The sequence below is a fragment of the Hyperolius riggenbachi genome, chromosome 5 (assembly GCF_040937935.1).
Source record: "Hyperolius riggenbachi isolate aHypRig1 chromosome 5, aHypRig1.pri, whole genome shotgun sequence".
NCBI lineage: Eukaryota > Metazoa > Chordata > Amphibia > Anura > Hyperoliidae > Hyperolius > Hyperolius riggenbachi.
Window position 1 is genome coordinate 93,266,458 of NC_090650.1, and position 21,810 is coordinate 93,288,267.

The following is a 21,810-nucleotide window of genomic DNA, read 5'->3' on the forward strand; positions in this document are numbered from 1 at the left end:
TTCAGAGAGCTAGGGAGAAGAGACCAGGATGTGGGCACAGAAAGCATAAAAATATGGGCAGTAGGATCCCATTTATCTCTAAGTACAACCTTATGAGTGAGGATATTGCAAGGATAGTAAAAAAACATTGGCATTTCTTATCAGATAGCTTTCCTCACATTGAACAATTCACGAATCCCCCCATGTTTTCATACAAACGAGCCCCAAATCTGCGGGACCGGCTGGTACATGCAGATAGTGCTAAAAAGGGACCACAAACTAGTCTTTCACGTAGGGGCACATTTCCGTGTCTGAACTGCGTCCATTGCAGTTCAGTTATAAAAGGTGACCAAATAACTCACCCCTACAAGGGTACTAAATTTAAGATTCAGGGTTGCCACACATGTGATTCCACATATGTGGTATATGCATTGAAATGCCCCTGTGGCCTACTATATATAGGTCAAACGACCCAAAAAATCAAAGTGAGATTGTCATCCCACAAACATGCTATACGAGAGGGTATTATAGACCAAGCTGTCCCTTATCATTTTAGTCAGGCCAGACACAATGTAAGCCAACTCAAATATATGATTGTTGAACAGGTATTACAGCCTAGAAGGGGTGGTGACAGGCTGAGGAGGTTATTGTGGAGAGAGGCACACTGGATTAGAAAACTTGATACCATGGAGCCAAGGGGACTCAATCGAGAATTAGATCTGACCCCTTTTATATAATATGATGTGTAGAAGATATGTGATTCTTTTAGTTAATGAACCCCCCCTCCCCCAAAAAATACCCCTTGTCTCCATGGTATTAGGGAATTATGTGACTCACACTGGTTTCCCTGTGTCGCTGGCTCTGTGATCCACACTGGATGATGCTTGTTAATGACATACGTGCGCACGTGTATGATACGCGTGTGCATGTCTGTTACATATAAGGTATTGCCACTGGGTGGCATTATGTTAACTGGGTGCATTAGATTTTATAATGCTGTCCCCGTTTATCTGTTCACCCCTGTTGTCTCCTACTATAATATTCAATTGTATGTAAGGCATTTTGTATGTTTGAGGGTAAGGCCATACGTATCTATATTCCTCGGTGCGGAGGTTTATTTACATCTACAGTGGGTGGAGCGCCGTCTATGACGCACCACACACTGATAGGACAGCACTACGAGGGAGGGCGATGACTGGCTACGTCATGCCCTGCCCACGTGACTCTGAGGTTCCCCATCTGGTCCGCCGGCGATGACGGCGGCTCAGTGGGTGGAGCCAGAGGAGGGACGCAGTCCCTGAACCGCCGCTATCGAGAAAACTAAGCTAATTTGAAATACGTAGAGGGGATGACACATACTGCTGACCAATCTGTAAGTACCTCAGCAGTCCCCCATCAGGTCCGCTCCATGGGGAGCTTTACCGATAGGTGGTTGAATACTGATGATATGATTGGTGGCTTACAGGTCCATGTGATATAAAAGGAAGTGCTGTGTATGCATTTAGTGTATTTGCCTTGTAACCTAGCTTGACAAAGAAGCGTGTATGCTTTGAAACGTTGCTATAATGGATTACAAGCATTTGATTCAATAAAAGAGCATTTGAAATAGATGGTGCCGGCTTGCTGATGCACATTGGAATTTGATCTGGAGTGCTGCCGGATCTGGCCGTGGCACATCGAATGAATAGCAGAGAAGGTGCTTCACTATATTCTTTACTACTTACCTATCCCTTTAAATAAATGATCCCTCGAAATAGCCTCGGAAATGTTCTATCAGTTACAATGTAACAAAGTTATTACAATGTAACAACTTTGTTACATTGTAACTACGCCGCACCCGACGTCACTCGCCGCCGCCGCATACGCGTCTGCGCTGCACACATTCCCGACAGAGCTCTGAGCTATATAGCTCAGAGCTCTGAGAAGCATCTTTGTATTTTGGCTCCAAGGAGCCCCATTGGTCCTTAGCAGACCAATGGGGTTCCTTCAAATCAAAAGGAACCCCATTGGTCTGCTAAGGACCAATGGGGCTCCTTGGAGCCCAAATACAAAGATGCTTCTCAGAGCTCTGAGCTATATAGCTCAGAGCACTGTCGGGTCCGTGCAGGACGCTAAGTCCCCGCCGGCTCCGCTGCCCTCCCCGCCTCTCCCACATGTCACCCACATGTCACTCACATGTGGGTGACATGTGGGTGACAGATGTGGGCGGGGTGGACAGCAGACCAATGGGGTTACTTCAAATCAAAAGGAACCCCATTGGTCTGCTAAGGACCAATGGGGCTCCTTGGAGCCCAAATACAAAGATGCTTCTCAGAGCTCTGAGCTATAGCTCAGAGCTCTGTCGGGTCCGTGCAGCGCAGACGCGTATGCGGCGGCGGCGAGTGACGTCGGGTGCGGCGTAGTTACAATGTAACAAAGTTGTTACATTGTAATAACTTTGTTGCATTGTAACTGATAGAACATTTCCGAGGCTATTTCGAGGGATCATTTATTTAAAGGGACAGGTAAGTATTAATGGTTAATTAAGAATATTAAAGGACTTTTTTCGTGGTTATGTTTTTTGTTCAATTAAAATACTTTTTCTATGTGTTTGTGTGTTTATTTACTTTTAACTCTTAAAGGAAATGGGTAAGGGGTACAAGTACCTCTATACTCATTTCTCCTGGGAGGGGGGGTGGGCATCTGGGGGACCCCTTTTTAAAGGGGACTCCCAGATTCCACCATGAACCCCCCCACCCAGGAAATCGCGGCCTCCACCTCCACCGCCCATCGGAGGTGGAGAAGAGCCCCTTGTCCTTGGATTGGACAAGGGCTCGGAGGGGGAGGGGAAAGCTTGGCTGCCCCTCCCCTTCCGAGACCCCCCAATCCATGGACCATGCGGGCTGGTATAGTCAGGGTGCGGAGCCCCACGCGGCCGGTGCTCCGCATTCTGGCTATCCCAGCCTGCATGGGGGACAAGGGGTTAAAGAGGTCTGGGAGGGGGGACCCCACGTCGTTTTTTTTTTATATTTCCCATTATACGGAGCGTTACGGTTTAACGCGAAATTACGGTAGCGTTTAATGCGAAATTACGGCATGAACAAATAACCATTGTAATGCGAAAATTACGCTTACGCGAAATTTCGCGAAATCCTTCTTCATTACGATTATGTACTTACGGCCATAATCGTAATTACACTAATTACGCGAAATTTAGCGAAATCGTAGTTAGGTCATTACGCTCATCTCTACTAATGTGGCTCTGCCCACTCTGAGGTCCCTCTCTAATTGGCCCGCCTCCTAATGTGACTCTGAACAATCTGAGGTCCCTCTAAAAATTACCCACATCCTAACTCTGATGTCACTCTTCTAATGTGTCTCTGCCCACTGTAATGTCATTCTCTGAGTGGCCCACCTCCTAATGTGACTCTGAACAATCTGAGGTCCCTCTAAAAATGACCCACATCCTAAAGGGGCTCTGCCCACTCTGATGTCACTCTTCTCATGTGTCTCTGCCCACTGTGATGTCATTCTCTGAGTGGCCCACCTCCTAATGTGACTCTTCCCACTCAAAGATCATTCTCTGCTTCCTGATGTGGTTACTCTGCATAGTGACTCAGGAGCCTAGCATATAGGCATATATGCTTATATAGCATATAAGTTACTTCATATACCTGAAACCAAGCAACCAATCAGTAGCAACGTTTCATTTCTCAAGCTATGTCACTTTAATTAGACTGTCAAACATTTAAAGCTTAACAGCCAATCAGCAAACCACTTTGTATTCTCAGAGTGCACCTATAAAAAAAATTCTGATTGATTGTTACTGTACTGTGCAACCCATCAATACTGTTTGTACATTATTATTCAATTATTAAAATGATGTCAAAAACGCCTGTGGCATTTCCTGACAGACAACGAACTGCAACCCCTCCCCTTATGCTGCCCTGATCTCTGCCTATTTAGAGTTGTCTAGTTCTTGAGACAGAGTAGATGGACTCTGTTCCCTCTTGCCCTCACAAGCCTCAGGCTACAAAAATTACTTCAATGACTCCTCTAATGTGTGCTTTACAGTACTGAACATATTAGGAGCTGCTTGAATTGTTATTCACTAAAGCCACAAGCCCAAACAAGATCAGATTTTTTTTTTGTGTGGAAGTTTTTGCATAATTAATCATATAAAATAACTGATGGCTGGCAAAAGCTTACCACTTCTTTCTTGTTATGTAAGCATTTTATATTTCCTGTCAAACAGCTACCAATACATTTTTTTTATCTAGTTAGTGTGTAAAGCATAGATAAAGTGTAAAGAATAGATACTTATCTGTCATTTGGTCGCCTAGTTAAATGAACATTAGCTTACAGAGTAAGTCAATAATTTTGAGTAATTAAAAAAACTGTAATGAACATTAATGGCTTTAAAAGGGCCATGGGCAACAACGTGGTGTATCTAAGCTAAAGATATGCTAATTAATTCCATATTCTATTGGTAAGATATAAAAACAACACAAAGTTACACTATCCCTGGTCCATTTCACGTTTATTGCACAGAGCTGGCCTGAGGCTTGTTTAGCAATGCACCAGATGTTTCTTTGAGCAGTGTATTTGTCTGTGTGCGATGACAGATGCACTTTGAAATCTCCCTGTATGTAATGATGGAGTTTGCCATTTCAAATCTGGAAATTCAATTTGTTTCCACACAAGAGAGGAAAGAGGGCAAGCTCAGGAACAAGAGAGTGTAGTGGCTTTTTTTTGTTGTCCTTCACTCTTTACTATTGTAACTACTAATGCATTATAATGTTTACCGTGTCTGTCATGTTCATTCTGGCAAATTTATATTACAAGACAAACACGGCTGAGCTTGTAATCCTATACATAATGTGAATATTATTATCTGAACAACGGAGAATAAGACATTAAAAAAACAACAAAATATATTAAAGTGGACTTGAACTCAGAACTCCTTTCTGTTCTGAAAGATACACTTGTATTTTGTATGCTGTATCATTTTTTGTATTTTGTCATTAATTATGTAACTTGTATATTGGTGTACACCATTGTCTGTATTATGTACCCCATGTTTGTTTCTTACTTTGTACAGCGCCACGGAATATGTTGGCGCTTTATAAATCAATAATAATAATAATAATAATACACTTCTTTGTTACAGCTAACACAAACCCTAAAATAAATATGCACAGTTTCTACTTCCTGATTCATGGAAGCAGACATATTGTTTACAGCCTGTGCTTTCAAATGGGCGTATCTGCTTTTCTTCCATAGGCAGTCATGTGACACAGCGGAGAGATCAAATTACAACTTGCGATTAGACACAAATTAGGGGGAATTACACAGGCTAAACTCTTTAAATACATACAGGGTGCATTTCTGTTGTTTTCCTTGTGTCCTGTGCAAGAGTTCAGGTCCACTTTAAAAGAACAAATTTTACCAAATACTCTGCCTTGTGTGGGTAGCATGTCACACTGAAGAACAAAATATAAACTACCTGAATGTGTATTTAACCTAAGCTGGGAAAAGAGGAAGTTACCCTCAGCTACATTCTGGAAAGACAATGTCATCATGGAAATTTCCAACTTGCAGTCTTCCTTTTATCCTGTGATCAGATGGTCTTCACAAAATAGATCTATTATCTACTTCCCATTTATTTACCTTGGGGTAGATCAGACACTTCCTGTCTTACACCTGGTCCAGAAACTATAAAACATTAAACTTTATTAACCATTGCCTGCCACAACTAGAAATCAGACAACTGGAAATCAGAACAGCTTAGCCCCATCCTGCACATAGATTTTAACACATTTGGCACCACAATCTATGTCCCAGCTGGGCCTCACACAACCATTTCTCACACATAGAGATGGCTCGAACCTCCGATTTTCGGTTCGCAAACCTCGAACGCAAACTTTGCAAAAAGTTTGGTTTGCGCAAACTTTTGCGAACCGCAATAGACTTCAATGGGGAAGCGAACTTTGAAAACTAGAAACATTTATGCTGGCCACAAAAGTAATGGAGAAGATGTTTCAAGGGGTCTAACATCTGAGTTTTTGCATGGAGGAGTGGGATACCCACCAAAAGTCCTGGGGAAAAATCTGGATTTGACGCACAACAGCGTTTTAAGGGCAGAAATAACATTGCATGCTAAATTGGAGGCCTAAATTGCTTTAAAACATCTTGCATGTGTATATGTTACGGCCAGAACCCGAAGTTTGGCCAGAACTAGAAGTGGCCGGCCACTTCGGGTTCTGGCCGGCCATTGTGCGAACTGGCCGCTGCGCTGCGGCCAATGTGAGAAATGCAACAATTCCTGTAAGGTTAATGTTATGTTGTGGCCGCAGCGCAGCGGGCAAATGTATCACATCTTAGTTTATTCAATGAAATTAAGCCGGCGACAATGTGCGAACTGCCTTTTTTATCTGCCTCTCTCTCCTCCTCTGCCTCTCTCTCCTCCCCCCCCCCCCGCCTCTCTCGCTCTCCTATGGGCAGCCGGGCGGGGACACGCGTGTCCCCCCCCCCCCCCCCCGGAGTCATTCGTCGCGGCAGGGAATCCTGCCGTTCTTGCAGAGCGGGTGCTGGCAGAAGCAATGTCTGCAGCCTTCCCGCTCTGCTCTCCTGCCGAGACGAACGACTCTCCTGGACATGCGTGTCCCCGCCGGCTGCCCATAAGAGAAGGAGAGAGAGGCGGGGGGAGGAGAGAGAGGCGGGGGGAGGAGAGAGGCAGAGAAAAAGCCGGCGGCTTAATTTCATTGAATAAACTAAGATGTGATACATTTGCCCGCTGCGCTGCGGCCACAACATAACATTAACCTTACAGGAATTGTTGCATTTCTCACATTGGCCGCAGCGCAGCGGCCAATTTGCACAATGGCCGGCCAGAACCCGAAGTGGCCGGCCACTTCTAGTTCTGGCCAAACTTCGGGTTCTGGCCGTAACATATACATCAATCAGGGAGTGTAATTAGAGTAATGCTTCACACTGACAGACTAAACTCACTGTGTGATGCACCACAAATAACTGTTTGTGTAGTGACGGCTGTGCTGGACTGGTGCGCACCATGGCGAGAGTGCAGGCCATGGCGGTTTTCAAGCCCATATGGTCGCTGAGCTGAGGTAGCTTAATGACAGAACAACAGCGACTGTCCAGCTGATCGAATTTGGTCTGTCCACAATGAAGCAACAACCTTATTATCTTGGGTGTGCCCCCCCCCCCGGAGACACTCATATAGCCGGCGGTCATTGCTTTATTGTGATACGCAAGAACCTTCACCGCGGCAATGTAACAATCACGAAGGGGAATTGACACATGTACATGCCTTTTGTTTTGTTGTTGCAGCTGCAGTGCAGCCAGAAAAATTAGGCAGGCGTGTACACGCACCAGAAAAATTATTATAGCGGCCACTGCTAGCAGTAGCCTTAAAGAGACACTGAAGCGAGAATAAATCTCGCTTCAGTGCTTATATATAGCAGGGGCATGTGTTTATCCCGCGGCTAAACGGGGGTCCCTTCACCCCCAACCCCCCCCCCCCCTGCAAAATCTGTGACCAACTTGGTCGTAGATTTTGCTGCTGCTGGAGGCAGGGCTAACGGCTGCAGCCCTGCCTCACAGCGCGTCTATCAGCGGCGCATCGCCGCCTCTCCCCCGCCCCTCTCAGTGAAGGAAGACTGAGAGGGGCGGGGGAGAGGCGGAGATACGCGCTGACAGACACGCGTGAGGCAGGGCTGCGGCGGATAGCCCTGCCTCTATGCGGAAGAGATCCCCGCACTTCACCGAGGGGATTTGGGGGTGAAGGGACCCCCGTTTAGCGTCGCGATAGCGGCGGTTTAGCAGGGGCACACATGCCCCTGCTATATATAAGAGCTGAAGCGAGATTTATTCTCGCTTCAGACTCTCTTTAAAAATTCAGGAATCCGCCTGGAGTCCTGGACCCTGTTGGTGGTGGAGGAGAAGGCAGTCAAGTGGCCTGCAGACAGAGATGCTGTGTGGGAAGCGACTTAGTCTTGGGGCAGGCAGTCACACGGCGTGCAGGCAGAGATGCTGTGTGTGGGGACTGAGCAGTAGCCCTCCGAGATCCATGCCTCATTCATTTTGATAAAGGTGAGGTACTGAACCCTTTTTTGACTTAGGCGACTTCTCTTCTCAGTGACAATGCCTCCAGCTGCGCCGCTGAAGATCCTTTCTGACAGGACGCTTGAGGCAGGGCAAGACAGAAGTTGGATGGCAAATTGTGACAGCTCTGGCCACAGGTCAAGCCTGCGCACCCAGTAGTCCAAGGGTTCATCCCTGCTCACAGTGTCTACATCCACATTCAAGGCCAGGTAGTCAGCTACCTGCCGGTCTAGGCGTGGTTCCGGAAGGAATCACCCGAATCTAGATTTTTTGGTTTGATGTCTGCATTTCTGCTCCATGACTAACAGTGGACCATACTTTATTTGCTTTGCTCAGACACTATCTCATTGCAGTGAACAGATTTTTAACAAACTAGATTGTGACTTTAACAGTTAAAGAGAACCCAAGGCAGCATTTTCAAATCTTAATAGGACACAGAGGCATGTCCAGCTCCCCAGGCTACCACCAGGCTAGTGGCAATCTGATTGGAGGAAGCTAGGGCAGGTGGGGAGCGGCAGGAGGGGGGGGGGGGCTGTTGATGGATTGACAAGCCACAGGTAAAAAGCAGACTAGCGACAAGCAGATTGGAGGATTGGAGATTGGAGGAAGCTAGTGGAGGCAGGGAGCGGCGGGGGAAGCCTGTTCATGGATTGACAAGCCGCAGGTAAATGGCAGGCTAGCGACAAGCAGATTGGAGGATTGGAGATTGGAGGAAGTGGCGGGGGGAGCCTGTTCATGGATTGACAAGCCGCAGGTAAATAGCAGGCTAGCGACGAGCAAGATTGAGGCTTGCCTGGCGGTATTTTGCTGGGGTGACAGCAGGGCCCGGGAAGGGAGGGGGGGGGGGCACTCCGAGGGACATTTAAGTGACAAGACAATGTACTCTGTACAAAGCTGAGGAAGATGTCGGCGCTATATAAATAATAATTATATCCCCCTCACTTCAGGTTCTCTTTATGGTGGCCACACATGGTTATATTCTTTTTATTGTTTAGGTTCAAGCATTCCAATCTTTTGAGAGATTTGACCAATATACCACACACTTGTTTTCATTTTCCCCACAATTATGAGAATATTGATCACGAAAAATCATTGCATAGACAATATCAGCATATCACAAACCATTCAATGTTTAGAAAAATTTATCAGAATTTTCCACTATTGCCAATTGAGAAATATCGGGGACTAAAACAGCAAAATTTCTTGGATGAACAAAAAAGAAAATTCATTTTTTTGTACAATTGATAATTTTTTTTTATAAAAAAACACATGTAAATCTAACATTTTGGTTGAATCTTGTGTGGCAGATTATATGGAGAGTATGCCCAATCTAAAGTATTAAAGTAGAATAAGAACTGGTGGCATGCATGATCAAGCAGTCAATACCCTGGGGTGATAGCTGGATGCCACTGGCTTCGTTTGTAAGTAGTACAAAAAAAAGTATAATATGTAACTGAGCAATTATTTCAAAGCAGCATTGTTTCATTAAAGAGTAACTGTCAGGCTGCAGAAGCTAATTTAAACCTCTATTCTCCTGTGTTAAACAGTTTAGAAGGAAGCCCAAAAGCAATTAGTGAAGATAAAAATCTCAGTTACCTTTGATGTGTGCTTATCAGCAAGTCTGTTATTCTTAAGAAGACGCAAGCCGCATACCATACTGCAAAGCATTCTGGGGCTCTCCCCTCGGCTGCTATGTTACAGCAGCTTGTAATCGCGTAGCACTGATAAATCTCGGGCAGAGTACACTGCAGGAGTCAGCTATTGTTCCTAGCCACATGGCTCATTAATATTCACTGCACACTGTGTTATTCAAGTACAAGCTTATCTGTGATCAGGAAGCAGGCAGGACATGACGACACATTTGACAGAAAAACATGGAGCCTGCCATGAGCTGTCAGGAGCATCTATCTCTGCATATACTATATACAAATTCTGTGAAATCCAAACGTGGACAGTGAAATGCATATGTAATGTAAGTACAGCCAATCTTTAGCTACTGATATATGTGTTTATTTTCTCTGAGACCTTATACCTAACAGCTCCTCTTTAAGTTTTTGAGAACAGAAATCTAAAATTATATATTTATTTCAGCGATTTGTTCCGTCTGAAAAAGAACTATGATCTCTCTGGGATTTGGAGATACTTGAATTACAAGATACTTGGAGCAAACAGGCGGCTGTTTTATTGAATGATTCAGTTGGCGCGGTGCAGCTGTTTCTAAAAGGAATGTGGTTTGCAATGATTATGGGATTTGTTCCATGGTATATGTTAGATATTTGATATATTTAGCAATGTAATTGTTTAACCAATTTCAGATTTATTAGCCTATCCCCACCTAGAAATTACACTGTGATGTGCCCTGCTGAGCCTGGCTTGACTGGCAACATAAGATCATTTATCAAAGGAGAGTCTTATACCTCTGTTTCCCTAGCAATTCTAATAGAGAGTGCCAAACCCTAAGCTAATCACTTTACATACCTATCTTCAGCTCTGGTCAGAAGGAAAAGTATGGTTATTTATTTCCATATTCCAGGGCCCATGTGCAATTCATTTTTTCTCCTTAAAGTGAACCTCCAGACTAAAAATCAACTCAGCAGCACTGAAAAGGCCTGGTGTTTCTTTAACAGTTTCACAGCATCAGAACTTTGTTTCTCTTATACAAGTCTAATTTTTAGCTACACAGAAGAAAACTGCCGGGCATTTTTCCCCTGATGCTGTGCATACATTTTGAATTTGACATTTGAAGCCTAGCGTGTGCAACTGGGAGGGGTAATCAGGACACAGGACAGTTGGAACTGTGTCTCATGCTCCCTGTCACCTCCTTTCAACCAAAAAGATGGCTGCCCCCATGACAAAGATGGCAGCCCCCATGAACTCACAAACATTTGCCTGTTCTTTTAAAACAGGGTGAGTAAAAGATTATATTACCTATCTATTCTAATTAACATAACTAATGTAACTTAATGACAGTATGTTTGTTTAGACTGAAGTTCCCCTTTAAGCCCCATACACACGCTCAATAGTGGTCTTTTATGCAGCAAAATTATCAAACAACTATTGTTGTGAAATAAGTTGTAACAACCAGAAAAAGTTGCTTGCTATTGTTCAAACCAATGATAAGTCAATCCAACAGTTGGATTGACGTCTTATCAGTCTTATGATTTGTTTGAACAATAGCAAGCAACTATTTCTGGTTGTTTCAACTTGTTTCACAACAAAAGTTGTTTGATAATTGTGCTGCATAAAAGACAGCTGGTGAACGTGTGTATGGGGCTTAAGCCTCCAAGTTGGTACTTTTATGCATTGTTAATAAAGGGCCTTTTAACTATTTAAGGACCGCGCTAATTGAAATCTACGCCCTGTTTTGGAGGGCTCCTGGCTGGCAGGGCGTAGATTTCAATTACCCGCCGTTGCACGCATCTGCCGTTTCTGCCGCTCCCCGCCGATCACGCCGCTCAAACCCGATGAGTCTCGCCGCATCTCACATTCTCTGCCTGTCTCTATGACAGCAGAGCCATCTGAGCCGGTCAGGAGCCGTTTCATTGGCTCCTGGCCGTATCTATCAATGTAAGCCGCTCCCAATGGCTTACATTGATAGACAGGGTCAGGAGCCACTTTCATTGGCTCCTGACCATAGAGACGGCAGAGTCTATGTCCTGGTGCTCCCGGCGATGATGGCGGTTGCGGCGGGTATGTGCGGAGATTCGTCGGTATTTCGTCGGGATTCTGCGTTCCTGTACCAGCGGTCTCTGGTCCTTAAGGGGGCCTGCCAACTCTCCTGGCCTGAACCCCATAGAGAATCTGTGGGATATTGTGGGATATTGTAAAGAGAAAGTTGAGAGACGCAAGATCCAACACTCTGAATGAGCTTAAGGCTGCTATCGAAGCATCCTGGGCCTCCATAACACCTGAGCAGTGCCACAGGCTGATTGCCTCCATGCCACGCCGCATTGAAGCAGTCATTTCTGCAAAAGGATTCCTGACCAAGTATTGAGTGCATAACTGAACATAATTATTTGAAGGTTGACTTTTTTTGTTTTAAAAACACTTTTCTTTTATTGGTCGGATGAAATATGCTAATTTTTTGAGATAGGAAATTTGGGTTTTCATGAGCTGTATGCCAAAATCATCAATATTAAAACAATAAAAGGCTTGAACTACTTCAGTTGTGTGTATTTGAATCTAAAATATATGAAAGTCTAATGTTTATCAGTACATTACAGAAAATAATGAACTTTATCACAATATGCTAATTTTTTTAGAAGATCCTGTATTAGCTCCGAGCTATGTAAACACAATTAACACATTTTAACTTCTTGCCGACCGCGTCACGCCAGTAGGCGTGGCCGCGGCGGCAGCCCCAGGACCGCCTAACGCCAATTGGCGTAAAGTCCTGGGGCTCTGTTTTGCAGGAGATCGCGCGCAGGCTGCGCGCGCATCTCCTGCTTGGGGGGCGGAGCTCCGCCCCGCCTTCAGTCTCCGAGCGGCTATTGCCGCTCGGGAGACCGGTAGACGGCGTGATCGCCGTCTATTTACTTTGTGCAGCGCTGCGATCAGCAGCAGCGCTGCACTGGGGACAGCCGTGTGACACGGCTGTCCCCATGGGGGACAAGAGAGCGATCGGCTCTCATAGGCAGAAGCCTATGACAGCCGATCGCCATATTTGGCCGGCTGTGGGGAGGGAGGGAGGGAGGGAGGGAAGGGAGTTAAAGAAACAGGGTTTTTTTTTAAAAAAAACCAAACAATAATATTTATTAAAAAAAAAATAAACATGGGGGGAGCGATCAGACCCCACCAACAGAGAGCTCTGTTGGTGGGGAGAAAAGGGGGGGGGAATCACTTGTGTGCTGAGTTATGCGGCCCTGCAGCTTGGCCTTAAAGCTGCAGTGGCCATTTTAGCTAAAAAATGCCTGGTCACTAGGGGGGTTTAGCCCTGCAGTCCTCAAGAGGTTAAGAAAACGGACAGTGTGCATTCCTTCCACTATTGCCACGCACAGCATCCCTGACTTCCATCACTGCCCCCTACATCCTTGCACTGCTAATCCCGACACTCACTGCGCTGTACTAACGAGAAAACCCGGCAAAAGCATCTTTGAATTTGCCTCAGGGGTTTCTCATTGGTTTTTACTCTGACCAATGGTATCCCTTAAAAATGTTGACATTTTCTCAAAATATACAAGGTCTTTTTGAAAAAAAATGTTTTCACTTGTTCCTACTATTACCCTTAACATACCTAGCAAATTTGGCGATAATAGCATGTACTGGGCTTTGCTACTAACCGCTAAATTGATGGTTTTCACGTCAATGTAAATCATGAATATTTTGCAAAATTAAGTGTAATTATGAATGGATTACGCAAAATCAATTTAATTTCGAAATCGTAACTATGTGTAATAGCAATTGCAAAATGTTACATGAAATTTTCCAAAGCGAAAATAGCACTTTACAATCATCACTAATCTCAGCCATGTCACTAAACACTAATCTCAGCCAAGTCCGCAATTATTCAGTACAGTAACACCTACATCTACATGCTTCTTTTCAAGAATTTCCTTGTATTTATACAAAAAGACTGCAGCAATATACATTTTCTTTCCTTCTCCTTTCCCATCCACAACCCCCTTTGGTTCTCTTTCTCCTATTTCTCTTTCTCCTTTTCCTCTTCTGCCTGTTTTTTTGCTAGGGCAACAGAGCGGAAGAGGGTGGGCGGAGAGCACCTAGGCATTTCTGCTCTGGGTGCTGGAGGACTTTGTCCTGGTCCTGCCAAGGAGTGATGGGAATTGCAGATGGCATATGAATGGGAAGAGCTATAACAAAAATGAGAGGGGTTCTCAGACTCATTACAAATCCCCTTTGTTTTACATATCCCATCATACAGTGGCTTGCAAAAGTATTCAGCCCCCTTGAAGTTTTCCACATTTTGTCACATTACTGCCACAAACATGAATCAATTTTATTGGAATTCCATGTGAAAGACCAATACAAAGTGGTGTACACGTGAGAAGTGGAACGAAAATCATACATGATTCCAAACATTTTTTACAAATCAATAACTGCAAAGTACGGTGTGCGTAATTATTCAGCCCCCTGAGTCAACACTTTGTAGAACCACCTTTTGCAGCAATTACAGCTGCCAGTCTTTTAGGGTATGTCTCTACCAGCTTTGCACATCTAGAGACTGAAATATGTGCCCATTCTTCTTTGCAAAAGTGCTCCAGCTCAGTCAGATTAGATGGACAGCGTTTGTGAACAGGAGTTTTCAGATCTTGCCACAAATTGAACATTTGGATTTAGATCTGGACTTTGACTGGGCCATTCTAACACATGAATATGTTTTGTTTTAAACCATTCCATTGTTGCCCTGGCTTTATGTTTAGGGTCATTGTCCTGCTGGAAGGTGAACCTCCGCCCCAGTCTCAAGTCTTTTGCAGACTCCAAGAGGTTTTCTTCCAAGATTGCCCTGTATTTGGCTCCATCCATCTTCCCATCAACTCTGACCAGCTTCCCTGTCCCTGCTGAAGAGAAGCACCCCCAGAGCATGATGCTGCCACCACCATATTTGACAGTGGAGATGGTGCATTCTGAGTGATGTGCAGTGTTAGTTTTCCGCCACACATAGCATTTTGCATTTTGGCCAAAAAAGTTCCATTTTGGTCTCATCTGACCAGAGCACCTTCTTCCACATGTTTGCTGTGTCCCCACATGGCTTGTGGCAAACTGCAAACGGGACTTTTTATGCTTTTCTTTCAACAATGGCTTTCTTCTGGCCACTCTTCCATAAGGACCAACTTTGTGCAGTGCATGACTAATAGTTGTCCTATGAACAGATTCCCCCACCTGAGCTGTAGATCTCTGCAGCTCGTCCAGAGTCACCATGGGCCTCTTGACTGCATTTCTGATCAGCACTCTCCTTGTTCGGCCTGTGAGTTTAGGTGGACGGCCTTGTCTAGGTAAGTTTAAAGTTGTGCCATACTCCTTCCATTTCTGAATGATCGCTTGAACAGTGCTCTGTGGGATGTTCAAGGCTTTGGAAATCTTTTTGTAGCCTAAGCTTGCTTTAAATTTCTTAATAACTTTATCCCTGACCTGTCTGGTGTGTTCTTTGGACTTCATGGTGTTGTTGCTCCCAATATTCTCTTAGACAACCTCTGAGGCCGTCACAGAGCGGCTGTATTTGTACTGACATTAAATTACACACAGGTGCACTCTATTTAGTCATTAGCACTCATCAGGCAATGTCTATGGGCAACTGACTGCACTCAGACCAAAGGGGGCTGAATAATTACGCACACCCCACTTTGCAGTTATTGATTTTTAAAAAATGTTTGGAATCATGTATGATTTTCATTCCACTTCTCACGTGTACACTACTTTGTATTGGTCTTTCACGTGGAATTCCAATAAAATTGATTCATGTTTGTGGCAGTAATATGACAAAATGAGGAAAACTTCAAGGGGGCTGAATACTTTTGCAAGCCACTGTAGAAGAACTTGACATTTCTGAGAAACTCTGTTAAAAATCAAATGCTAACACAAAAGTATGTCAGTCATTAAAGAGGAACTGTAACCAAGTTACCTTATCCCAATCAGTAGCTCATACTCCCTTTTGCATTAGAAATTTTTATTTTTTGTTGAACTGATCATCATGGGGGTCTGTATGGCTGATATTGTGGTGAAACCCCTCCCACGGTGTGATGTCAGGACCCAGCTGTTTCCAACTGCCAAGCAACCAGTACTTTTTAACCTATCACATTTTTAATGGGTGTGGTTGAAAGTAATGGAAGTTGATGCTGTCTAGTTTTTTTCTTGTCTGCCAGTAGTAAAGATGATGATGTGCAGACTCATTGGGCTTGATTCACTAACCCGCGTAAGCCGGTTAGTGAGCCCTATCACTTAGTGGACGCAAACCACGTCACTAAGTAGTTTGCGCCCACACATCACCGTCAGTCCCGCTCAGTGTGCGCGCAGTGCGGCTGGCCGGTATTAGTGCGCGGTGCAACGATAACGTCGCACCCGCTGCCCCTTAAACATCGCACCCGGTGCGACGAAAACCGTGCATCGGGTGCCAGCTGAAGCAGCGCATCAATGCGCCGTTTTCAGGGGGCACCCCCGTTTTAAGGGGCAGCACACTAATACCGGCCAGCCGCGCTGCACGCACACTGAGCGGAGCTGTGCGTGAAGTAGCTCTGCGCGGCCGTTAGTGCGTGCAGGGCTACTTATGGAGCACTAAGAGGCTGCCGCTTTGTGAATCAAGCACATTGTGGATCAAACAATTATCAATCATTTCTTGATCTCTCTTCTATTTTTAACTTCTTACTTTGCAATGTATTGATTTTTGTTTACCCTTTTTGCTAAAGTTTCTCTTTAAGTAGTAATTTCATGGGGACATCTAATCTGCATATTCATGTATTTTACCAGACTGTTTTGAGATTTGAGAGAGCCTTATTAAAGTTAACCACAGTTATATATTTTTTTTAGAATGTAGGACAAATAAAAGTGCTTTTGTGCTAACGAGCTTCAGAAAAGTGATTACTAACAATGATATTATCACTCCTTTTATGTAAGTCAGCACAATAAGGATCAAATGCAAGGAGAAGCATGCAATATCCTTAAACAAAATAATCAACACATCTTCCTTATCATTTTGTATTAAGCTACAATTGCAACAATGGGCACATTAGTCATATGCAGTGATTAAAGATGAATTCAGCACACACTCAAAACTCCCTTTTAAAGAGGACCCATAACAACTTACAGCAGAATATAAAAAACTATTCAGGATACCAATATTTACATTATCTATCCTTATTCAGCATCAGACACACATCTTATATCTATGTATTGCTATATATTGGTATGTAACCCAGCCCTAGCTGTAATGTTTAGGCTAGGCTATGATGTTAAAGGGACTCCGAGCAGTGCCTGTGGGTATGCCTTGAAGCATACCCACAACTAATTAATTATATCCTCACACCTACCGGCATGATGTTTGTAATTATATCCTCCTTGGTTCCTTGTATTTCATTGCATTGTGCTGAATGGAGCTGCCGACACTGGGGAAAGTGTCGTCCTGCATAATACAATACTGAATAAGGAATCCAAGATGGCGGCTGCAAATTCGATCGCGAAATTAACAAAAACTAAAAGGCGTAGGGTGGCGGTTTATATATCATTGGAAAGAGGAGAAAGAGAACTTCAAAATAGTATGCATCTTTCCATAGTTACTGCACTACTCGAAGTCCCTTTAAGGTGGCCATCCATCAGTCAACTTGATGTCCAATCGGGCATCCGATTCAATCCTTATTACCGAAGCGGATGAAAATCGGTGCCGTCAAGAGCATGCCCGATCAATGATTTGACCGATCGGACATGCTGGGAAATCTTGGGCCGACATGCTCAATCGGAAACAGCTTGCGATAATCGCAAACGACAAATGCGACAGAAACCCTTGCCCGTGTTTCCCCAAATGTTACATGTACCCTCCCGGTGCCCATGCATTAATACTTTATCTGTCTGCCATTCCCCAATGTGTCCCCACTTTTCTTCCTCATTGGCACCCCATGCATCGTTGCTGGCAAAATGCATGTGGGGCGTATGTGTGATGTCACACGCACCCCGCGTGCAATACCCAGCAAGCATGTGGGTTGAAAATGAGGAAAAAGAGTGCAGACACAGCGGCGGACACTCAGGGAGAGCGTGACAGGTAGAGTATAAATGCACATTGACCAGGGGTACATCTAACATTTGGGGGGAAGTGGTCAGGGATGGCAAGGCGATGAGGTGGCATCACAAGGCCGATTCCCGAAAGATTTCATGCTGAAATCAATCAGTAATCAGCCGGTGGTTTATGGCAGCCAACAGATCTCTCAGTGATCTGATTCAATCAGTGAGAGAGATGTGCTGCTTGGTCGATTGGCTGCCAAAATTGTGTGATGTAGGAGTATGACCACCTTTACACAGCTTTCTGCATTGGAGCAGTCTGGGAGATCAACTGACATTACAAAAAAATCCTAGTGACTCACCTTGCCAGTAGTAAAGGTAGAAAAAATGGAGAGAGGAGGGAACCGCCTGTGAATTCAGACCTGAGGAAGGCGAAGATTCGCCGAAACGTGTCGTGACGCTACCAGCACACAGGATACCGAAAGGGTCAGCTGCCCAGTCCTCACCCACCGGGACGCGGCTAGCCTCAGGCCATGGCAAACGCACAGGCGGTTCCCTCAGAGGGTTCCAGGTTAGGTCTTATGCCTATGTTGATACGCTTTTCTTCTACTTTTATCCAGTAAGTGCAATTGATGTATGCGCAGTTGTCTTGAATAAATTTGGTTTTACACTATGGAGCGCTCCTCCTCTCTACATTTTTTCTGTCTGTTTATAAGATTGCCTTACAGCCAGGCATAAAGGAGCTGCCATTAGTGCGAAACCAGCCACTATTTACCAAGCTATCTCTGCCATCCAGAAGTGCAAGATTTCATGTCAATGTTCATGTTCATTTCCAGTAGTAAAGGAGCAGGCATCACTAATGAATGTAAAATTGTAAATCAGGTTAAGATAAGATTTTACAATGAGCAAACATTAAATTGAAAATGCATCTATATATATAATAGAGTAAGTTCCTCAACCTTCAAGCAAGAAGAAGAAGTAGCGCCCTGCCTTCAGGGCCGGTCCAAGCAAGAAGAAGGGGCCGGACCAAGCAAGAAGAAGAAGTAGCGCCCTGCCCCCAGGGGCGGCCCTACACTTGCCGCCGAGCTGGAGGGGTAGAGGGCAGGAAGGGGGTATTGGGCACAGCGGCGGGGAGGGGGTCGGACCCCCCCCCTCACCTGGCTCCCCCATCTGCGCTCCCTCTCTAGCTTAAGTTCAGCAGCAGCCGCTGCTATTAGTAAGAGGCAGTGGGCGGGGATGACTCAACTCTTCTGCGTTCCAGCATGCGTTCCACTGTTGTCACTTCCTGCAATGCTGTCCACTTACAATACAGTGGGCGGCATTGCAGGAAGTGACGACAGTGGAACGCACGCTGGAACGCGGAAGAGTTGAGTCATCCCCGCCCACTGCCTCTTACTAATAGTGGCGGCTGCTTCTGAACTTAAGCTAGAGGGGGAGCGTAGAGGGGGGACCCAGGTGAGGAAGGGGGGGTCTGGCCTCCCTCCCCGCTGCTGAGCCCATTACCCCCTTCCTGCCCGCTACCCCGTCCAGCTCGGCGTATGCTATGCCGTGGGTCAGCTAGTAATTAATAAATACTTATAAAGGCCCCCTCTACTTACCCTGACTCTCCTGCCCCAGTGTAGTCACACTTGCAATGGGTGGGGTGAGTCATCGTGGCCACACTGTCATGGGGCACAGGGTCATGGTGGCTATGACTACACTTGTTTCATGAACCCTGCCCTGAAGGAAGTGTCAGTAAACCACCTTCCTTTTATTTCCTATGAGAAGTAAGACCGACCCATGTGAAGGGGGTGGCATCTAAATACAGGAAGCCAAGGCCTTTGCAGGAGTGGTGTGGATCCCAAAAAGAATGCACTTATTAAAAGCAGAATCAGAATCAGAATTATTTTGCCAAGTATAACTGGGTCATGCCCGGAATAAGGTTTGGCAGAATACAAAGCTCAAAATAGGACATATATAGATAGCAAGAGACATACAGAGACATAGCATGTAGTTCACCATAGAGAGTAGTGTCAGGAACCGGCCCGCGGCACGCCTGCGTATACGGTTCCCGACTGCGGGTTTGACCAGATTAAGCGGGGAACAGCCTTATTTAAGCTACAAACAAGGCTGGAACCCCTCAAACACTTCTCACTGCCACCACTAGCGTTGCTAGACACGTTCACTCAGCTATCGAGTGCTCAATACGCAATCTGCGTTTTCGTATTTGGGTCAGCTCTGCGCTTAGGCCAAATATGAGAGCGCCACGCACACACACACCGTTGCAATCTTACACTATAGTGACGCAAAACCACTAACAGTCATTCCGAACGATACTGTTAGCTACTCACACTGGCGTTTCGTACGTTGGGTCAGCTGCGCGCTTTAGGCCAACGTATGACAAACGCCCCGACACACAATGCAATTACAATTTCATATGGTAGTGTTGCTCAAGCATACAATTAGGCACGGACTTATACACAGCTACACTGCAGTCTCCTCTAGGCTATGAGTGTTAGTTTAGTACGGCAGAAGTCAAGCTTATTAAATAATAATTTAATATTCCAGAAAAACATGGAACAATGCAGAACAGGATATATACAAAGATTACAAAAAGACAAAGTAAAAATAGTTACAAGATAAAAGTTACAAAGATAACACACACGGATATTTGCGTAAAATAAAAATGGGGATTAAAAAAAACGTTACCAACTTGAAGGTCTCAACGTTGTCGGCAGGAGCATGCCGCTTGTTCGACCAGAAGTCGAGATCAACTCTAGCTATGCGCTAACTCCAAGAGCAGATAGTCACTAGGCATCTGCCTCTGCTTTTTATACTCTGAGCTACGCCTGGAGGCTGCAACTTCCTTGGGGAGGGGAGGAACTAGGTTTTAATTACATCCTCAGTCATAATTGGATTTCTAGAGATCTAACATCCACAAAAAATGTACTATAGCCCACATACATGAAAAGACTTCCTCCAATAATTTAATTTCCTCACAGTGAAATAGGGTTTCTTCACCACAAGTTGACATGTGTTAGACTTTTCCTGCCTAGGCTTGCTTTGTGTATTGAGACAATGGGCCGTCTCCTGAGTTCAAAACGCCAGGCAGATAATCCCATTAGCAGAAACTCAAAGCATTTCCTATGGTCAAGACAATACCCACTTCCTTGCCCCAAGCAATCAATGGCCACAGCTCCCTTCTAGCCGACCTATATGGAACACAGGCAGAAAAAATGGAAGAATATTTTCCTGTTATCCTTACATCATACGCACCCCAATATATCACCACAAGTAGCAGTAGCAACAGTGTCTATTATTACACGCAGAGCAGTTCCAAAAAATGTGACATGAAATGGGACCAAATGGTTTAGTTTAAAGTGATTAGTCCAGAGTGATTTGGACCATGAAGTGCCACTTAATGCCAGGAATCAATTTTTTGTAATAGAAAAGATTACTAATAACTATTATTCAATTAATTACGTAATTACTGACAACTTAATTAATTTCATAGCAGCTTGCCAAAGGTCTTAAAGAATACCAGAGGTGAAATTAAAGATTGTTATTTTGCTTATCCGAGGCTTTTTCCAACCTCCATAAGCTTGTATGTCCCTCGCTGTCCTCCAAGGCCTCCTCCTCACTCAGCTGTTTGGCCCTCTACAGCAGCCGAGCTGCCTGAGTAATGTAGTACTGCGCATAAGCTGGCGTGCATCCTTGATTGTGCTCCTGTGGCCGCAATGCTCCTGGCTACGGAAGTGCAATCAAGGATTCTCACACAGGGCACTACAAAACTTCTTGTACATGCCCTGATTATCTCACATCTAGACTACTGCAGCTCTCTGCTCTGTTGCCTACCCGCTGTTTGAATGCACTACAGTCCAACCTGAACCTTGCTGGATGACTCATTTACCTCTCCTCCCGCTTCTCCAGCCCTATCCCACTATGACCGTCTCTGTGCTGACTTCCAGGCACACAAAGGATTCAAAATCCTGACTCTCACCCACAAAACCCTTTACAATCTAGCTCTTTCTTATCTAAAGTAACTTATTTTCAAACACCACCCTACACACAATCTCCACTCTACGAACA